The sequence below is a fragment of the Python bivittatus genome, unplaced genomic scaffold, assembly GCF_059951505.1.
Source record: "Python bivittatus isolate LINGU-HERP-01145 unplaced genomic scaffold, Pbiv_v1 ctg000700_np1212, whole genome shotgun sequence".
In the NCBI taxonomy this organism is placed as follows: Eukaryota; Metazoa; Chordata; class Lepidosauria; order Squamata; family Pythonidae; genus Python; species Python bivittatus.
Window position 1 is genome coordinate 36,226,500 of NW_028277098.1, and position 15,278 is coordinate 36,241,777.

Below are 15,278 nucleotides of genomic sequence, written 5' to 3' on the forward strand. Positions count from 1 at the left end.
ACAACTGAGCTAGGAAGTAATATTCCTCTAGTAAAATCAGAAGTTAGAGTGCATGTTAAAGCTTTCAGAATGGTCTTACATTTGTTATTCATTAGGAGCCCTGTGATTCACACAGGAAAGTTGCATGCCTGCATAGGTTGGAATTTTCAGTTTGGAATTTTCCAGAGAATTCATTTTATAGGTGCTCTATCATATTTACTGTGTGACTAGGTACAGCATCCCACAAATAGCACAGTTCATTTTGACTACCACAGCTTTAGGACATTCATTTTTTAAATCTGATAGCCTTTATGCTTTATCAAAATTATCTCATTTTTAAAGTCGCTTTTCCCCCCCCTTTAATTTCCATTAAGTCTTCACTAACATTCCTTGGAGAGTGGTTTGTCAGGACACTTGGTCTTTCCATTGCAAGCATTCTACCCTTCAGTCTTATTGCCCTAAGGGGCCACATTTTACAAGTGCCTACATGCATAACCAGTCCTTCCCACCCCCATTTGGAAGGGCATAGTATTGACCTCTTTTCCCTTGGGCAAGATAAACGCCCTAAGTAGTGTCTTGAAAACATTTCCAGGTTAACTGCAATTGTTTATCCTGATGGGAGCATAATCCAAACCGACTATATCCCTCTCATCTTCTTCCAAAGCCTCTTGTTTTCCAGAGAAGCATGTAACATGTCATCATTCCTGTCTTATTTGCCAGAGGTCAAGAAGCAAATTTTGGGGTCACAGAGAAACACCAAGCAGGGATTAAATTTGCATCATGCAGCTAACTAGACAGCCATCTTTCATGATGCTTCATCACTGCACAGAGTTGCTGGGAGTTGGGTGGTGTATACATTTAATAATTATTGCAGTGGTGGTGGGCTTGCTTTGCTGGTTGACACTGGAAGCCAAGACTAGAGTTAGGGAATGTTCCTTTGATGAGGACTGCTTATTCAGCAATAAGACTTCATACAACAGTAAATAGGAACTGCAGCAGTGCTATATCATTCCCTCTTCCCACCCTCAAGATCCCACCTTGACTAAGGAATGCCAGTTTTTTCAAACAAAGCATATAGGTTTTGTCCAGAAGCTTTTGCTGAATGTCAGCACCAATTTGTTGCTCAGCAACAAGGACCCATAAAACACGTACTTTGAATTATCAAAGTAGCTTAATGCTGTGCCAGTCTCCTTGTGCCTTTATGACTGTAAAGGGATTCAACCAACTGCATGCTTATCATTCCTTGGGGGCTGTGGTTTGCTTCATTGCCAAATCTTGCTGGTTAAGAGTATCTCCACCTTCTGAACTGGTCTGATCTACATGTATAAGGGACAAGTCTTCTATTCAGACTTCAGTTTCTTCACTCTTAAAGTTTGGAAGATTCGATTCCTTTATCTCTCCAGGACAAAGTAAAGTAAAGCAAAGTATATTGGCTCTCAGAAGTCTTCCACAAGGGCTTCCTGTACAGCTAAATCTCCTTTGAAGGTTGTGTCTGGATAATACAATTTGATCCCTTCAAGATCAAGTCCATCATATGTGAGCCTTTATCTTGCATTTAAAACAGCAAAGCTTAGCTTGTCTTCAATAAAAGTACACCTTACAACCATCTTTTTTTTAATCATCAGAAGGCACTTCTTTTCTAACCTGCTGATAAAACATTTTGTGAAAGACCAGGCACTTCTGTCCTCCAACATTTCAATCTGGGGCATCTGTCTTATATTGTCCCTGTTCACCTTGCTTTCATGGAAGATGTAACGTTAATATAGGTGTGTTTTATGGAACAATCCTTATTTTTCATGAGTACTTTCAAAGTACTCATTTGCCAAATACCTCCTTCCTTTCAAAAATGGTGTCAGCTCTCCACTATAACGAAGACACATAATCCACCTTTTCACCCAATCCCTCACTCTAGATGCCTGACACATTCTTGCTTTTTCTGTGGACTACACAGCAATGTCTATTTCTAGCATGCTTTCTCCTTCCTGTATATTGTCCATATATACAGTGAAAATAGATAGATGGCAATATCAAGTTTTTATATTAGCTGGCTAAACAGCTGTGTCCTCTTCCAACCTGTGCTCACTGCTCAGGAACAACAGCAACATCATCAGCTTTCTGAATTATTTGCTACTGGATCTCTTCTGGGCAATAGGGTTCAGCTTTCCACCTTCATCTAGCATTATAGGCTGGACCTACAGCTGCAGCCTTTGGACAGACTGCCATGTCTGGTTACTTTATGACAGGTTCCTCCTGCAGGTAAGAAACTTGTTACTCATCTGTGTGTTTGAATCAAAGACATGATGATGTGTCATCTGTGAATTCACACAACCTCCTAACTCATTTGATCTTTGTGACTTCTGTGTTCGCTTGGATTTGCTGTGTAGGTCTTAGGAATGGATTGAAAGGATTCAGGGGAAACCTAATTAGTCATAGCAGTGCTCTCACCAAGCAGTTCTCTAAGCTTTCAGTTGAAGATGGCATGCTGAAAGTCTCACTTATCCCCCTACTCAATATTTTCAGCTATTATCAACTGCTTATCTGAACTTAATTCCTTTCTAAAGCAAGTAAACACAAAGGGGTACTTCACCCCCCCCCAAAAAAACCTAAAGAAACAGAATTTACATGAAAAGAGATGAAAACAAACAACTGGCAGTCCTCTTCCAGTGGAGAAGAGGAAGTTGAAACCAAAATACAGCTCTTAGATTATCATTCCAAAGAATTTAAATATGACTTGAAGCTGGAATAGGAGAAATTCTTCAATAAAATATTTTTTGGGTGTGGTTGAAAAAGTAGTTTAAAGACCTGTCAAAGCAAATACTGGACAATGTTCAGACAGCTAGTCAGGCCTAAGATTTAAGCACTAAAAATACTTCTAGTATTAAAGAAAATGAGAAAGACATTGTGGTGGTTAAAATGTATCTAGAAGATATTGTAGATACATAGATGAAGCAACCTCCATTTTAGAGGTATTAATGAAAGAGCTGAGAACAACATGGTAAGATTATCTTGTAACAAAACTTGATCTCCCAGATTTTCATTTATCTGACAAAGATATAGTACATACACATAGAGTTTATTTATTGATTTATCTAAAATATTTATGGCTGTCCATCTCATAGAACACAACTCTGGGCGGCTCACAACGATAATAAAACTAAAAACAGTTAAAACAAGAAAACCAGATGCCTAGTCCATCATCTCCAATACATCAGTCTGTACATCAAATCAAATCTTTATAGACCAGCTAACAGTCTATACAATCCTCTGACTAAACCCTCAGAGTTCAAACTCTGGGCTTGCAAAGTTGAAAAAACCCGAGATTTTAATGTAGTTTTTTTAATGAACATACTAGAGACAGAATTACTCAAGAAGCTCAAAAGCTAAAGAAAATAAGGGAGGAACATTTTAAAGACATTTAAATTTAACATTTAAATTTTTGAGACATAAAGCCATTTAAATTTTAAGACATCAGCCAAATTACAAAAAAAGAATTGCATTCAAGCCTCTAACAACTCTTGATAAAGGGGAATTTGATATAAATGGGGATTTCCATTTAAACTTGTAATTTTAAAATCACAAGGAATAGAGGCAATTTCTACCATTCAAGACATAAATAAAACTCTTAACAGGTTTTGAAGACTCCCCTGAAACTAGGGCAAGAATGAGCTTGGAAATTAAGCAGATACAGCTGCAAAATCACAATTACAGACAAAGGATTCTGACAGAAGCAAGAAAAAAAAAGGAAAAATAACATTAATTATATTGGCCAGTTAAAGATCTAGCACAGTATAAAAACCTTAGTTTGCATTAGAATTAAGTTATAAGTACATAATGAAAGTACTAAGGAAGAAGGAAATAGTGAATGTGGGAAAATTGGGGAACAGATTTGAACAATATAAGATTAGGTGGTTTATTTCCAGCAGTATATAATTCATTATGTAGGGAGGAGGTAAGGGATCAGCAAAACCTTCCTTAAACCATGAAGGGGCTCAGAGTAATCCATTGTGAATCTCTGGAGTCCTTGGGGTTCTTTGAGCTTGGACTCCACAGTTCAACCCTAAGTACACATATTCTCTTCTGTTGTGAATCTCTGCAGGTTTACTCCTGGTTTGAGATTGAAGAGGAAGGGGGGATGGATAGAGAAGGCAACGTGGATATTAGAAATTTAAGGATCATCCTAGGGGAAAGCATGGAAGGGAGGGATGGGTTGGAAAGGGTTGGAAATCAAGGAAGGAAAGAAAACACAAAGAAACAGCAACAAAATATTTATTCTTATAAGCCTAAATAAACTTGGGTTTTTTTATAGGATGCAAAGTATCTAAAGTAATAGAAATTATATTTTATGAATGGCATGTAATTTTATTTCATTGAATGTTAGAAATTTGGGGATTGCAATAAAAAGATTTACACTATTTAGATATACTGTATAAGATCTTTTCCCCCCCTTAATTGTTATGTTAGAAGAAACTTATAGGATACATAATATCAACGATTAATATTTCATTAAGCATAATTTGCTGTAGACACTAATAAATCAAGGGGCCTTGCAATTTTATTTAAAACTAGTCTAAACTTTAAAATGCACAGATTACCAAAGGACAGCAATGAAAGATCCATATTTATTAAGGGAAAATTAAATAAATTACTAGTTATTGTTCTTACAAAATTCTTACAAAAGTATTAATGAAATTGGTAAAATTTGAGATGGAGAATTTGATACTAGGAAGAGATTTAAACAAACACAGGCACCTCTCAGGAAAAAGTGGAGATAATGTCTGCAATGTTGTCATTTGTTAATATTGTTGCAGATTCCAGGACTGATACATCGTAAATTATGAAGCCCCACCCCCGTCAAATGGATTCATACCTAATTCAGATAAATATAACTCCTATTCCAGATTAGATTATATATGGATATCTAAATCATGAGTAAACCCTATCCAACAAGCAGCAAATAGCACCCATCTGCCTATCTGACCACAGCCCAGTGATCTTAGAACTCAAAGTAGGAAGCCCTGCTGGTTTTACACATTTCTGGTGATCTGATCCAGTATTTACTACCCAGTCAGTGAAAGAAGCTTTGTCCACCCCAGTTTTCTTTTCCAAGACAATAATATCAAACGTCTCCCGTGATAAGATGGGAAGCAATGGAAGCAGTAATAAAAAGGCAATGTATTGATCAGATCAGCATCATTAAAAAGAAAAAATACTCATCAGATAAATTAGATTTGGGAATTAAATAATTGTTAGCAAACTATAATAAAACAGGTTCTTCAAAGTCTAGAACAGTGAGAATGAAAAAGGAATTGGCAAAGTAAAAATCTCACTGAGCTACTTTTAGCAACTAAATCGTGAAATAACAAAAGTAGCTAGATATCTCAGTGATATAATATGATCTGGTCTATAGCTTCATTTGACAAAGTCTCTGATTAAACCATTGTATAAGGCAAAGTAGTGAACAGTTCTACAAGTAATTGTGGGATTTCGTTGTTTATATAAGCAGCATCCTGGCAATAGTTTGTATCAAAAATTATGGATTTGTTCAGATGTACCAACACTTCATAATTATTTATTTTAAAAGGATCTTGAAAGTGAAAAAAAAAAGGTATAAAGCCTATAGAGGGTTTCAGTGTGAATGCGGAACTTCTGTAAATTTACAGACAATCACAGGGAAGTAACAAGTTATTTTCACATTTCCCCAAACTGCTCCCATCAGTCCTCCATCTGCTTCTGGTACAAAATCCACTTGTTACTGGGGTCTTGTTCTTTCTCATCCAATTTCTGCTTGGACACACTGTGGTTCAGTTGCTCTTCCAAGGAATGTATCCCACTAGTATTAGGCACATACATTGGGTTTAACAAGGTTTCTAGTTCCTTGGAGAAAATTACAGAAAATGTTTTATTCCTAAGCACTGGCTGTTTTTGCTGTATGATTCGAAAACTCATAAAATGAAACAGACACAGAGGAGTGTTTTATAATTAATCAACATTGTAGAGCAGACAATTGTGTAAGGTTCACGGCTACCCAGAAAACTTGAAATCAATCAGCAGCACAAAATAAAAGACTTCAAGCAGGGACTTCTCTAAGCAGCGTTTTCTTTGGCTGAGCAAAAGTCTGGGTGCTCACACCACGCACCAAGAGAGAGCAGGGTGGCACACTCTTGGAGACAAAAACACAGCCTTTTATAGTATTTTTAAAAAGGCAGATCTTAGTACCATTATAATAAAGATGAGTTTTACAGCCAGTCAAAGAAACTTTAGCAGAATACATTATTCCCTGCCCTTGTTTGCTTACATTAATTTAAAGGAATTCCCCCTAACTCTTATACCTTGTCAGTCCCTGCAGACCCTTGTTCTGGGTCCTCCCTCCTCTTATCAGGCCTCAGTCTCTTCGGGAGGAGTTTTCCCTATTATCTGAGCTAGCTCATCTGTGGTTAGTTGCTTCCTCTTGCAATTTCGCTAAGTGCTGTTAGTATTGAAGCTTGGCTATAGAGAACTCTGTGCATGCTCTAAAGCTATAAAGTTAACATTGCCAATTTAGATATTGATTCATTGCCACTTTAGATATTGATCCCTTCAATTGTTTCTCAATCGTTGGTCTAAGTCAGTGTTTCTCAACCTCAGCAACTTTAAGCTGTGTGGACTTCAGTTCACACAGTTCAGCTTGCTGGCTGGGAAATTCTGGGAGTTGAAGTCCACATAGCTTAAAATTGACAAGGTTGAGAAACACTGGTCTAAATCATTAATGAAATGCTGTTTTAAAGCACTGGGATAAATGTACCTGACTATGTGTCAATATGTTGCATACACCTCCTAGGGGATAATATGTGGACAATAGCATTTTCAGTTGCAAGGTAGTCTCTAGATTAAGGACCTTAGCTTGCATGAACAGTTGAGCATATCTGGGGCAAAACTGGACTTGGGTTGTGTTTGGAACATACTGATTAAAATGTGCCCAAACGATAAATTAAAGCAACATGGTATTTCTTTCAGATGGGAGAGATTAGAAGGAGTATTTTTTATGTATAAAGAGCAAAGATTTAGAATAAATTCTATTTTAAAGGCAGAAGCCTCTTTGGAAAAATATAAGGCAGACTTTTGCAATACCCATAAAGAAATAGAAGATAAAGAAAAAGAAAAAGAAAAGACTACAGAAGACATCGAAACCAGTGTGGATTTAACAAAATTTGGGGCTTCTGGAGTGGATTATAAAAGACTCTAATATAAATATACTTATGGATTACAAATACTTAACCTGGAATATAAATGGAGCAAATGCTCCTCAAAAAAGAAAGATTTTTTTTTACTTTTTAAAGAAACTGAATTTGGATATAATCTGTCTGCAAGAGACACATATTTGTAAAAAAGACATTAAGTACTTGGTCCGGAAACAAATTGGAGAAGAATTTATATCGGCTGGATCAAAAAAGACTAAAGGAGTTGTTTTGTACATACAATCAAAATTGAATCCACAATTTATTTTGACTGATGATCGAGGAAGATATGTGGCAGTTGAAATTAGTATACAAGGGGTCAAAACACTAGTTGTTGGACTGTATGCCCCAAATGTTGATAAAGGGATATTCTATAAAAATTTAATGGACAAATTGATGGACTTACGAGAATTGGTGCCTTATGGGTGATTGGAATGGGGTGATTTCTCCAATGGAAGACAAACAGTCCCCAAAGGGGCTGAGACTTAAACAAGGAAAACTACCCCAAACATTCTTTGATTTGAAAGACATGTTGGATTTACAAGATATTTGGAGACTTTTAAATGGAAATTCCAAGGAATTTACATATTATTCTGAGAGATTTAAGTCCTTTTCTCGAATAGATATGTTTTTGATTTCTAAGTTGAAAGACTTAGACTTTTTCAGACCATAATCCTGTTAAGTTGACTATTAAAGGGAAAAAGAGTACATTTCGATATTAAATGAGACAATTTTACAGAAAAATGAAATAGTTGATACTTGTAAAAAAAGTTAAGAGTTTTTTCAATTGAATATGAACGAAGGCACTAACACACAGACTGTTTGGGATGCTAGCAAGGCTTATCTGAGAGGTTGTTTCATTCAGTATAATGCCCTGTTGAAGAGAAAAAAACAAGAGAAGATGCAATTGATTTTAGATGAAATTAAAAACAAAGAGATTAAGATGAGAAACAATCCACTGGATGAGACTTTGAATACACAAATTAAATTCTTAGAAAAACAAATGTCAATGTTAATGATACAGGAATTAGAAACTCACTTGAAATTTACAAAACAGAAATATTTTGAATCTGCGAATAAACCAGGTAGATGGCTAGCTTATAAACTGCGTAAACAAAGACAGAAAAGATTAATTTCTAAAATACAACACGAGGGGAAGACCTTAATGGATAATGCAGGCATTCAAGAGGCCTTTCTCTGTTACTACTCATTATTATATAAAAAGCAAGATGTTCATTCAGATGATATTGATAAATATCTGTCTAAACAAAAATTACCTATTCTTACTGATCAACAGAGAAAATTACTTAATGATCCCATCACATTAGAGGAAATGTCAACTGCCTTTAAGAAAATTAATTGTGGAAAAGCACCTGGCCCAGATGGTTTATCAGTGGCTTACTATAAATATTTTGAGGAGGAGCTTTGTCTTCCTTTACAAATGACTATGAATTCAATCTTAGACACAGGTGTAATGCCAGAAACTTGGAAAGAAGCCCATATTACCCTGATTCCAAAAGATCAACAGGATTTGACCTTGACAAAGAATTATAGACCAATATCTCTATTGAATAATGACTATAAGATATTTACAACAATTCTAGCAGAAAGAATGAAGAATATTCTTGTAAAATTTATCCATCAGGATCAAGCAGGATTTTTATCAAAAAGACAAATTAGAGATAACATCCGAAATGTTTTGGATATATTAGAATACCTGGAACAACATTATGAAAAACAAGCAGCTTTGATATTTTTGGATGCTGAAAAAGCCTTTGACAATTTAAATTGGCCCTTTATGTTTAAAGTCTTGGATTCTATGAAATTTGGGGAAAACTTTGTTAAATGGATTAAATCAATATATATACCACAAACCGCAAAAATAATTGTTAATGGAGACTTTACTAAACCATGTGAAATTCAAAAAGGTACAAGACAAGGATGCCCCTTGTCTCCATTATTATTCATACTGGTTCTAGAAGTATTACTTAGAGATATTAGACAAGATGATAACATTTTGGGAATAAGAGTTTAAAAAGAAGAATATAAGTTAAGAGCCTTTGCTGATGACCTAGTCATTACTTTAGAAAACCCACTGGAGGGGGTCGAATCGTTAATGCAAAAATTGAGAGACTTTGGGTCACTAGCAGGGTTCAAAGTAAACATACAAAAAACAATGATTTTAACTAAAAATATGGATTTTCATCAACAGAAGAAACTGAATGAACTAACTGGATTTACGATAGAGAAAAAAATAAAATACCTGGGAGTATATTTGACATCTAGGAATGATGGTTTATTTCAGAATAATTATGTTCCACTCTGGACAGATATTAAAAAAGATTTAGACCGATGGGAACAGTTACAATTGTCATTACTAGGAAGAATATAGGTGATTAAAATGAATATTTTGCCGCGAATTCTATATCTTTTCCAGACAATTCCAATATTGACTTTAGAAGCACCCTTTAAACAATGGCAATGTGATATTTCTAAGTTTATATGGCAAAGGAAAAAACCAAGAATAAAATATAAAGTTTTGCAAGATGTGAAAGAAAGAGGTGGTTTGGGTCTTCCTGACTTGAAATTGTACTAAGTAGCTTGCTGTTTAGTATGGCTTAAAGAATGGATTACCTTAAGAAATGAAAAATTATTAAATTTGGAAGGTTATAATTTGAGATTTGGATGGCATGGATATTTGGTATGATAAAGTTAAAGTTAATGTGGACTTTAAAAACCACTATATTAGAAGATCTTTATTAAAAGTTTGGACTAAATGCAGACCACTTTTATGCCCTAAGATGCCGATGTGGACCTCTATACAAGAAGCCTTCTATAGAACTGAAACAAGAGATGAAAATAAATGGATGAGATACAAAGACTTATTAGAAAAAGAACAAGGAGAATATAAAATCAAATCAAAAGAGCAATTGGTTTTAGAAGGACATACCTTTCAATGGCTTTCTTATGTGCAATATAAAGAAAAATTTTAAATTGATAAAAAAGAATTTGGATTTGAACAGAATAAATCGGAATTTGAAATTCAATTATGTGAAACAGATGAACACTTAATAGCAAAAATATATAAATTATTGTTGAGAGAAGAAATGGTTGAAGAACAAGTTAAAGAATGCATGATTAAATGGGCAAAAAATATTGGACATAATATACATATGCAGCAATGGGAAAATATGTGGTCTAAAGGATTAAAATTTATGTTATAATTTTTATAAAATGTATCGATGGTATATGACACCCCAAAGACTATCAAAGATGTATGGGACAATTTCCAACAAGAAGGGTCGTTTTACCATATGTGGTGGACGTGTAAAATTGCAAAGAAATTCTGGACTCAAATACAAACCTTGATGCAGAGCATACTACAAATACAGATTCCATTTAAACCAGAATTATTCCTGCTGGGGATAATGGATTTTCAAATAGGAAAACATCTTATTAGAATTATTCATTACTTGATTACCGCAGCAAGACTTCTTTATGCATAATTTTGGAAAACCCAGACACTACCAACAATACAAGAATGGTTGTTAAAACTGATGGAAATGGCAGAAAATGATAAACTGACTTGCTTATTAAAAGAAAACTCAAATAATTATTACCTTAAAGAATGGAAACCATTGATGGACTATTTGCAAAATGCAGGTGGGGTGAAGCTTACATGGGGATTTGAAGATTAGATTATAAATGTAATGGGATATGATTTGACAAAGAATTATTCCTACTTAATGCATTAAAAACTAGCACTTATGATACTCTTATTATTCCTAAGATAAGAGATAGATTGGAAATTATCTATTTTTCATATCTTTTTTCTTTATCTCATTTTTTCTTTTCTTTATAATTTGTATTTTCAATTTTCTTTTTCATTTCTAACTTTTAACTTTGTAACTTTAAAATTCCAATAAAATATTTAAAAAAAATAAAATGTGCCCAAACTGACAAAGCCATTACTTTCTCAAGAATTGCTACATGTGTTACAGATATGACTAAGACCAGTGACTTAGTCCACACCTTCTCTATTTTATTAAAATGTGTTATGTGAAAGCATCAGTTGATCAAAGCCATGGTGTATGAAAATAGAGAATGTTAATGTTACGCCTCTATAAAAAAGAAAAGAAAAAAGAGAAAGTAGCAAGAGTAACTGCAAAAACTACAGAATATCAGATTTTTAACTGTGCCTAAATGATAAAAACTAGACCAAACAGATGAATTTGTGTACCTTGATAGAACACTTCAAATAATGGGAAAATGGATAGAAAAAAATAAGATGTGTAAATATTGGTAGAAAGGTAGTTGTGGTATGTGGTCTATTGCAAGGAATGACTGTCAAAAGAAGCAGAAATGGCTTTATAACAGTATGATTCTGTTCATGTTGTTATATGAAAGTGAGAGCTGGATATATCAGGAGAAACTTTAAAATTAGTTGAATGCACTGGGAATGGGGTACCTAAAATGTGGGTGTGGTAGAACAAGACAGAAGATCAAGAATAAATGGATACTGGATAGATGTGAATGATCAGTGCAAAAGAAGTATAATGGGGTGGTTTGGTCATAGAGAATGAATTAGGATTGAATTGCAAAACAAAAATGTGAAGGAAGAGTAAATGGGTTAAGAGGAAGGGGAAGACTTAGAAACTTGGTTGGATAGAGTTGATAAAAAAAGAGAGAGGTGAGAAGGTTAAAGAACAAAAAGCAAGGTATGAAGCAAGGAATGGGCATGGAAAAAGCAAGGATAGAAAGCTCTGAAAAGGTACAGTTAACATTTTAAAATATAGCGTTCTCCAAAATAGAATAGCATGATGAATAGCATATGCATTTGTACAAGAAAGTGTTGCATTGGAGCTAAATAATAACATTCCTTTTTGTAAACAAAAGCTATGAGAATTTGCTGCACGTGTAAAGTAAGACTAACACAGCATTACCTTTCTTAAACACCTACATACATAATTTACTTGAATAAAATATATCTACCCATATCTTATAATGGGATTGTGTATTTCTACACCTGCCACAAGGCTATAACTTACTTAAACTTATTTGGAGACCGTTCACTGCAACTAGCTATGACAAGGTAAAACAGCGTACACTTAAAGAACTTGATTTTTAACCACTTCCTGTACCGCCCAGAGACATATTCTGCAATTTTGCAAGTAATATCCTAGAAAACTACTTTGAGCATATACTTTTATGTACAGGAGTCATTTAGACAATCTATCTGGAATATGCCTAGCCTGGATGCTTAAACTAGAATAAATCCCCTTTGGCTTTAAATACTGGCTAGTGCTTTTAAATTTTTAGAAATACGTCATAAAAGCACAAGCCAGGCTATTCTTTCAATTAGATAGTGATGTCTGCATAGTCTATTTTAAAAAAAGGTTTGTGCATAAAGTGGATTAGGGCCTTTTCAAGACTCTGAGATGGGAAGGGATGAAATGCTCAATGAAGCTTCTACTCCTCCCCCCCCTGCTTTTTTTTTTTAACTGCATTTCATTACAGTATTTCTTTTTTCTGACCTTTTGAAATTGGTGGCCTAGTAAATAAGAATGTGTTGGAAAACCAAAGTGCAGGAATAATTCTTGGGATTATAGTTTAATTGATAAATGTTACAGCTCTGAATCACAGCAACTATTGATCCATAGTTGGATGGCATCTCTTCCATGTGTGAAGCCTGGCACAATTGCCCCCACTACCTCACCTTAAGGTGTGGGGGTGAGTCCACTGGTTTATGGCAGTGTTGTCCAAACTTGGCCACTTTAAGATGAGTGGACTTCAACTCCCAGAATTCCCCAGCCAGCCATGCCAGATTCTGGGAGTTGAAGTCCACTCATCTTAAAGTGGCCAAGTTTGGACAACACTGGTTTATGGGAATACCAAAAAAAACACACCATCCATTAGTGCATGGCTACACACAGGTGAATACAACTGATGCGTACTGGTATCTTTTCTCACTAGGTGGCATTACTGCTATCTTCATGTACAATACCTTTTTCTTCCTTGTTTTATTTTGGGCAGAATGGGCCCTTTAAAAACAAAACTGCAGCCAGAAATAGTCAGATGTGTGATTGGTACATGAGGGCAATATTTAAAAACTGCAACTCAGTGTGATAACATCAGGTCTGTGCACTGGAAAATACACGTTTCCTGGTAATCAAGCAGCTCCAGTCACCAGTGATACACAGCTAGAAGGCCCTGGAGGAAAAGTTAAAGGAATTACGACCACTATCTGGTCTCAGCAGAAGTATGTATTTTGCAAAAAGGGCCCAGTTTGCTCACCTCCCAAAGAAAGACAACCATACCAATTCACCAACCACACTGGCCTAGAAGGACTTGACCAAGTACAACTCAAACCATGGAAAACTTTTTCTTTCTTTCTTTCTTTCTTTCTTTCTTTCTTTCTTTCTTTCTTTCTTTCTTTCTTTCTTTCTTTCTTTTTCTTTCTTTCTTTCTCTCTCTCTCTCTCTCTCTCTTTTTCTTTCTTTCTTTCTTTCTTTCTTTCTTTCTTTCTTTCTTTCTTACATTTATATAGCCGCCCATCTTATAAAACTCTGGGTGGCTCCCAACCAACAGTTAAAACAACATAAACATACCATTAATACTTAGAGAGGTCTATTAAAGCTACAAACTTTAAAACCTGGCACCAAGTTAAACTTTCACATGCAGTCCATTACTAAGTCCTCTTAAGTTTATCCTAACTATTCTGAATGTTAACTATTAGAATACTCTGTTAGAATATTATAGTATATTAGAATATACTATAGAATATTAGAATAGAATGTTAACTATTAGAATAGATAATGATTCAGAATGTTGACTATTCTGTACAGAAGCCTGTTATTTCGTAACACCCACACCCCATAAACCATATTTCATAATCCCCCCCAAGATATTCACCCCCCTCCACCATGTTCCATTACCTAAATCTGAGTAGTAGACTACTATTCCTACATAGTATAATACTAATATTATAACGCTACATAATGTGGAAAAGATTTCAGTTGTTAAACCTGGTATCATTTATTGCTGCCATCTCAAGATTTCTGGCACTTTGAAGTGTCTGTTCTGCTTCAACTTTTATACCGCTCCCTTAATCCTGTGTCATGGAGTGAGAAGTCTGTAATCTGTGCCTTGATTAATTCCATTAAATTATTCACTGCTGGAAAAGAAAGGAAAAATAGGATCCAGGCATCTTGTGAGCAGGCCGATTATGTGACCCTGCGTGCAACCAGCGAGGGAAACCCTGCGATTGGTACCCAGAACCCAACCAGGGGATAGGAGGGAAAAGTGAAGATGGGAAAAGCGAAAGTTCTGCCACGCAGAGAAACTGCATGTCCAGGGAGAGTCGTGGGCGCTTTCTGAGCACTTGCACTTCTGTCTCCGGTTGCCTTTTCTGGCTGGGAAGCAGGAGGAGCGTGGGGCCGAAGCGGAGGGCAGAAAAGAGATGCAAACGTTGGAGAGCCCAGTGTTGCCAGATGCCCAAAACTTAATAGCCCAACCAGTCTCAAAATTTAGCCCAAAAGTAGCCCAAATGTCTGAAGAGAAGTTATGCAAAGAGATTCTGCGGATGTGTGCATTGACTTTATTAGTTAAATTACAACTATTAATAAGTAACTTTTAATTAAAGTCAATGGGGAGTCTCATTCCGGCAAGGAAGGTCGCAAGTCAACTGGGTAAGTCTCCCCCTCCCCCCACCCGCCTTTCTTAGCTCGCACACACCGCGCCCTCCTTCTCCCCTTTGCTGGCACCCACCACCCCACACCCCCTTTCCCAGCCCCCCTGCGCTGGCATGCACCCCGCACCCTCCTTCCCCGGCCTTTCTGAGCTCGTGTCGCACCCCCTCCCCCGACTCACGCGTGGCCTGCGCCGGGTCTCCCAGGGCCGGGCCTCCCCCACCCCACCCCACCTGCGGCACCCCCGCGCTCCTTACTTGGGACTCCCTCTGTTTCCCGTACACGCCCTTGAAAGTAGCCCAAAGTAGCCCAGAAAAACTGCAACCCGTAAATGCCAAAAATTTCCCGCAACTGATCTCCAGAACTAGCCCAACTGGGCGTGAAACCCGCCCAAGCG

General features: G+C 36.2%; 1 long non-coding RNA gene across 1 annotated transcript; it reads right to left on the minus strand.

The window, feature by feature from the left end:
* Positions 1–13,011: 13,011 nt before the first annotated feature.
* On the minus strand, positions 13,012–15,276 carry LOC148214171 (uncharacterized). Its single transcript, XR_015798468.1, has 3 exons — positions 15,139–15,276; positions 14,219–14,367; positions 13,012–13,403 (listed from the first exon to the last, which is right to left on the minus strand). It is a non-coding gene; the product is annotated as an uncharacterized LOC148214171 (long non-coding RNA).
* Between the last annotated feature and the right edge of the window lie 2 nt (positions 15,277–15,278).